Genomic DNA, 7,232 nt, shown 5'->3' with positions numbered 1-7,232 from the left:
GTGGGTCTTATATAGCAATTTAAAATTAGTAAGGGATGTGGTAATTCCTAGGCATGAGGAAAAAGATATTTGCATGCATGTGGAATAGCTTTAGGCAAAAGCATTAGATTTGAAAAGGAAAAAAATGAAAACCAGGAGAAGGCTACCAAAAAGACAGTTTAACTAACCCGAATGGATGAATAGGTGCAGGGTGGAGCATAGTAACTCCTGAGAGAGAACTGAGTGGGATTGAGAGATTTAAAAGGAAGGGTATTTAGGAATAACTAGGGCAAGGTTGATTGAGGGTTTGCTTGTTTTCCTCTCTAATGCCAGGGAACTTTGAAATGAGTCTATCCACATTTGTGTTGATTTTGTTAAGTTGGTTTGTGGTTTTGGTTGTGTGTGTTTTTTATGCTTCTCTTCAATGTAAGCTTTGGGAAACTAAATCTGTTCCTAATGCAGTTAAATTTTTCTTGTTCTAATGCATTCCCTTATTTTCATGGAAAGAAAAAAAAAGAAAAAGAAAGGAAAGCTGCTCCTTTAAGTTGGAAATGCCAGAGCAAGCATGGCAGTATTGACATTGTGTCTATGCTCAGTCTTTATAACATTTTAGCAAATTGTTCCACCCCTCATTTTGTGAGCTGTTTTCTACAGATATTTCCTAATTTTTCCCATGACGTTTCAGCCTGTTCCTTCACAAGATTGTGTAGTCTGAAAGAGACTATTGTTTCTGCTGGTAGAGAGCAAGCTGGTGCACATTTGCTAATCTGGCTGGTTCAGGATTTGAAGAGTGGGTGTTGTGCAGCCCTGGAACAGAGTGAGAAGAAAAGTGGGGGGATACCTTTGTGTGTGTAGTAGATTCATGTTGATAGTGCGTGATTATTTTTTTTTATCAATAATAAGTAAATAATAGAGTGGTTTTGTGTTGAGGGGGTGAAGGGGAGGAATTCTCATTCTCTCCCCACACAATTAAAAAAAAGAATAATAAGACCTTTGTTGATACAAATCTGAAATATGCTCTAATGGAAGGAAATTCAATTATACTGATTAAAAAAAACTTCTTAATTTCAGAAATAAAAAACATATAGGTCAGAATCCATCCCCAGCTTCAATTTCAAACATCCTTCTTTTTATGGATGAAAATGTATTAGTTCCTTTGCTAAACTACATCACTACTCAGTATTTGCAAGGGATCTCAGAGCAATAGCCAGGATAACTTAACTAATAAACTATTTATTACCAGATATTTTTGAAGGTATAAAAATAATGACAAAAGTGAAGCAAAATTCAAGAATAGGATCATGGATCTGGAGATGGAAAGAACCTCAGAAGCCATTGAAGCAATCTTCATGTCCCCTATCCCCTCCTTTTTACTTTTGAGGCCAGTGACATGTTCAAGTAATGAAAGTAGTAAATAGTAGAGGTAGGACTTTTATCCTGGTCTTCTTGCTCCAGAGCCAAAGCCTTGTACCAGGTCATGACCAAAAACAAAACCAAACCAAACCCAAATAGATTGTTGTATTAAGTATAGTATAATCACATGTCAAATGAGGTTTTCCTGTTATGAATTTATTATTTTGTTTTCATATCAACTTCTGAGAAATTGGTACCTAGATTTGATTTAACCACATGCTAAGTAACATACCCAGCAGAATTCTTTGTTGATACGGAGAATCTTTGGAGTAATAGCATGCCATTTTTAAAGAAGATTTTTAAAACCCTCATTATGAAATACTCACAAGGGAAATAGTGACATTGAGATCCATAAAGAGAATTTTTCGGTATTTTGGACATCCTTGGAACTGTAAATCTTTGCTCATGATCCTATAATTTCAGGAAACATTGTAATGCAGTTTGGGGTTTGAACATTGGTATGGGTATTAGGATATTTAGGGGTCTGGGTGTTTTTTTTAATTGCTCTAGAAGATCTCATTTAAAATTTGTTTTCATCTTGCACACAAGGAGAAATCTAGTTTCTAATTTCACTCTAGCACTTATTAGCCTAGTAATCGTGGACAAAGTTATTTAACCTCTCTAGCTGAGTTACTTCATATATAAAATAGGGATGATAACAGATACCTATATTTCACAGGATTATGAGAACCAAATGAAGTTACATTTGTAAAGCATTTTTCAAACCTTGAAGTGCCATGTAAATAGTATCTTTATTTAGCTGATATTATCCTGATGGCATCTACCACCAACTAAGCAAATTAACTTCTGTAAACATAAGGTAGAGCCTAAGGGTTATACTAAAATGAGTACAAATTATAAGCTCCTTAAGGGCAAAAATTATTTCATTTCCCCTTTATATACCCTACTTCCTAGTATACTACCTAATACATAACATAATTATTTGTGGAAATGAATAAGACTTAATGAATCTCATCTTCAACTTGTTTATAATAATGCTTGAGAAATATTTGTAGCCATATGTGTCACAGTAAAGAGTAATTGGATAACCAAAATTTAGCATTGCCATCTTCTTTTTCTCCATGCACTCTGAGGATTTAATCAGCTTTACTTTCTTGGGGGAAAAAAGTAGTGCTTTTTTGAAGCCTAAGATCAAGATTCACGTCCCCCTTTTATGAAGCTTATGTTAAATAAAATTTAGGAGTACAATTGCAGCAAGTTCAGAATCTGCAGTTATGAAAATTCCTAACATTTATTAATTTACAGAAGTCTAGCTCTGTCCTAATTTTAATTTATTTTTATCTCTAATAGACCCCTGGCTTCTTTTCAGTTAAGGCAAAAATTCAAGTTCTTGGAAACTTTAGGGTAAAAAAATTAAGAGATAGTAGAATATGTTATAGTTTCTGTTAATGGATAGGCACTAGGAGGGAAAATGGAATGAAAGTCTCTCAGTCTTTGAAAAGGTGGTTACAACCAGAGGTTTCAGCCCATGTCTTTGACTCCTAGTTGCATGTAAGGGTGGATGGATAGCCCTCCTAAATCTTTACTTTTTCTGTTGCAACTCAGCTCTATTCTCTCTCTCTCTCTCTCTCTCTCTCTCTCTCTCTCTCTCTCTCTCTCTCTCTCTCTCTCTCTCTCTCTCTCTCTCTCCCCCCCCCCCGTGCCACAAATTATTCCTGTGTCACTTCTTGTAGTCCTTCTTACTGTGTCTGTCTGTTATGTCTCCTCAAGTACTCTCAGACATGACTCTCACTTCCACCTTCTGACTAAAGATCACAATTGTGCTTCAGACTAAGAGGGCAATGCTATCTTCTCTGAACTATAAACCTGATTCCTTTCAGTCCTCAAACCCATTTTACATTGTGCAGTTATTGATGATTCTTGGTTTGTCAACATAAGAACTATGTAATTTCTATTTGGTTTTTAAAAATCTGAAATTTAACCTATAATTATTCTTTTAAGTAGAATTGTATTGATATCTACAAGATATCCAGAGTGCATTAGGTACTATAAATCCTTGTAATCTTACAGAAAGAAACAATCAAGAATTTCCTAGATAGAGAAGTCAAGGATGATTTGCTGTTTGCCCTACCTAGCAGAAGAAGTACCCACATTGATGAGATCTCATTGATGAGATTTTTTTAAGGCTGAAATTTTAGTTATGTTTCATTTTTAATAAGTTAATTTTCCATTCAGTGATTTCACAAGGTTTAACCAAACTGAAGAAATTTTAACCTCTTTCCCATCTGCCTCAACAATAAGAGAAATTTTAGTATAGTTCATCAGATCTTAAATTTATATCAAAATAGATTGTCCCAGCATCTTCATATCATGCATGTCTTGAGATGTCTGAGACCCAAAGAGGGGCTGAGACCATACACAAAGGTCATATAGACAGCATAATCAGCAGAGCTAGGTAGTAAATCCACACCTAATGCAGCATTCCCCCCATCCACTTATACCATGAGCATTTTGAAAAATTTCTTTCTACAGAAAATCCACAGCTGATTGATCAAATAACTAAAAATGATTGAAATGACATCTGAGTTGAAACCCAATAAAATTTTACATGTAGTGAGCCCAATAGAAAAAAAGTTAGAAAACAAGTCTATTGCAAGGGACAAGTTTTAAAATTGTTATAATACAGAATGCATAATTCTTGTTCATTGATAGATGTTATGGAAAAAAAAATGAACATACAATACCTCTTGCTTACCCCCCCCATCAGTTAAGAAGTCAGGGACTGGACCAAAAACAAGCACCTTTCTTCTCTGTAATGCCATTCTGCAGTTCTCAGTATTGGCCTTGATACCATCATTAATGTATTTTTTTATTGAGTATCTATTATGTACAGAGAGTTGTGCTATGGGGGCAGCTAGGTAGCACAGTGGATAGAGCACTGGCCCTACAGTCAGGAGGACCTGAAATCGGGGCCACACACACTTAATTGCCTAGCTGTATGACTTGGGCAAGTCACTTAACCCTGTCACTTAAAATAAAATAAAATAAAAAGATGTGCTAATAAGCATTGGATCTAATGGGAGGACAATTCCTACTCAGACTTGAGTACCCCTAGCATTGGATGTAGATTCTAATTTTGCATTGTTTTGGGATGGAACTATCAGGAATAGAGCATAAAAGTTTCATAGCGCTGTTGCTGATTTCATGAAAGCATGGCAGTACATGTAAGTTGTTAGCATTTAAGGGGATACTACTTTGTAGAGAGGACTTTACCTTACACTCTTTTTAAGTTCAAGTGGTATGCAAGATAATCATACTTCAGTTCTACAAGCACTTGATTCTTTAAAAGGAATTGTGTCAAAAGGGCTTTTGAAATTACTATACCCATAAAAAGGTTTTCTTTTAAAGGTTTTTAAGTGTAGTTTTAAAATGCGGCACATACCAACGGTCTTGTTTTGTAGCCACTTTCCAATTAAATAAAACTTAAACTAAGAAAACTTTGATCTATCTCATAGCAAAGCCAAATTGAGATGGCATCTTGCATATTTCTGCTTTTTCTAGCATAGAGGTAGTCTCACTAAATGAAATAATAGTTTGGTTCAGTTCTGAGAAGCCTTTAAAATTCCAGGCTGGTTCTGGTGTACTTTTGGGAGGCATCATGGAGTAGTGGAAAGAGAGCTGGTCTTGAAGCCACGAAGACCTGGCTTTAAGTCTCCCTTCTACCTCGTACTGGCCCTGTGACCTGAGCAACTCATCTCTACATACTCTAGGCAACTCTCTTAAGACTTTAATTTGCTGAGAAAGTGCCAGTTTGCATAGGTGAAATCACAGATCCCTTATTTATAAATTTCATAAAATACATAGGATCCTTGATATGTTAATATCAGTTACATTGTGAACTGATTTGTTCATTATGGAGGGTGAGTTTTGGGGGGTTTTTTTGTTTTATTGTTTTGTTAAACAGAAATCATTGGTTTGTTTCATTGAGGAATACCAATTTTTAAAAATAGCATTTAGATTTGGTTCATTTTAGAATTTAGCATACTTATATTGCTATTCTGGGTTTTGATTCAATGTTCTTTTAATGCAGACCTCTTGCAACCTCTTCATTCTCTCCCCCCCTCCTTTTATTTTTTATTCAGTCCTAGTTCAGGCTTCCCATTACCATTATGCCTCATTATAATCTTCTCCTCTGATCTATCCTCATAATTCCCCAACTGCCTCCATTCTTGCCCCTCCCAGAGCCACCTTTTTCATTGCTCCCAGAGTCAACAGACCTGATCATACTGTCGTATTCAAAACATGTTTTCTAGAAAATAAAATACAGCTCTCAAGCCCAGCTTCCTAATCTTCTTCTGGCTAACTTTTCTACTATTTGACTGCCTCACACTGTAGCTCTTTATACATTCTACATTCCTGCCACATTGAACCAATTCCTAGAGTTCCCAGGACTCTGGCTCTTGCCCATCCATATGCCTTGCAAAGGTGGACCCTGATTTCTGTGCCTGGACTGGACTTTGTCCGCATATGCACCTGTGTTGAAATAGCATAGGATCATGTGATTTAGAACTTGGAGGGACCTTACAGTTAAGCTAATATACCTTTCTTTTTTAAAGAGGAAGAAACTGAGACACAGAAAGATAAAATGATTTATAGTCACACAAGCTTCAGAACTAACATTTTGAACCCAGGTCTTCAGCCTCCGAGTGCAGGGGGTTTCTCCCACATTTTCAAAGGTGTATAGTTGGTAACTCTGACAATGAGATTTCTCAGTGCTAAAATGTCAAAAGAAGTAGTTTCAAATTGGTAATTTCTCTTTTTTTCTGCTTTGTATTAGACATTACTTGAGTGTAAAGCAATGCAAGCTTAGCTTCACACAGTGGCTTCATGGCCACAAGTGGAATTTCATCAAACCAGAATTTTCTGTGGACAGTTATATCAATTTTCTGAAGGCAAAGATTCATTTTTCTGTCATTCTGTAAAACCTCCAACACTCCAGAATTTCCATAATCATTATGGTAGAAACTTAACAAGCAGTCTATTTGAGATAATAGAGATGGGAACAGGCAAGGGTAGACTTCCTTACATTCTTGTTTTCTGGAATTAAAAATAATCCCTGACAGATCCAAATTAATTAGACAGAGTTGATAAAAGTCTTGGCATTTTGGTTAATCACAGTTTAATTTTTTTTCTTGTGGTGGTGGTGGTGGTGGTGGTTGTGTGTGTGTGTGTGTGTGTGTGTATGTGTGTATGTGTATGTATGTGATAGGGAGAGGGAAAGACTAGTAAAATGAGCCAATAATTGGGTCATTCTTATGAAAAAGGAATTTTTTTCATAGTTCTCTTCACGTGTTTAAGAAAAATATGTGATAGTTTAAAAGATAAAATAAAATTATGTCTTGTAAAGAGCTTCGCAACCTTGAAAATGCTATATATAATTGTAAACTGCTATTATTATTTTAATTGATAATTGAAAATACTTTAAGTCAAGAATTTTAAGGACTCGTAGTGCATTTTATGTGTTGAAATGCTTTTGTACTTTGCATTTTATACACACACATTTTATATATAATATATATAAACATTAAAAATATGCCTTCAAAAGTATAGATTTAAATGTTGATCAGTATTGTCCCATTCCCCCTCAATCTCGGTTTTTCTGAGGAATGACGGGAGGGAGAGGGAGAAGAGGTGAAAATGCCTGTAATTGAGTCCTTGAGGAAAGAAGTATTTGCAGAATCCTGTTAACTTGGTTATTTGTAGTCACCATGTCATCTAGTGTGAAAGTGATATGATCCAGGCAGGAGGGATGGGTGTGTGTGTGTGTGTGTGTGTGTGTGCTTTAAATTTAAAAATCAAATTCCCAAGGAGATGAAGTG

The 7,232-nt window shown here is 35.7% G+C and overlaps 1 protein-coding gene across 5 annotated transcripts in view; it reads left to right on the top strand.

Annotated features, from left to right (window-relative positions):
• Positions 1-7,232, top strand: part of BACH2 (BTB domain and CNC homolog 2) — a 408,794-nt gene that overhangs the window by 78,785 nt on the left and 322,777 nt on the right. The gene's annotated exons all lie outside the window — the stretch shown is intronic.

Source organism: Macrotis lagotis, chromosome 5 (genome assembly GCF_037893015.1).
Source record: "Macrotis lagotis isolate mMagLag1 chromosome 5, bilby.v1.9.chrom.fasta, whole genome shotgun sequence".
Lineage (NCBI taxonomy): Eukaryota > Metazoa > Chordata > Mammalia > Peramelemorphia > Peramelidae > Macrotis > Macrotis lagotis.
This window is presented reverse-complemented; position numbering and strand designations above follow the sequence as displayed.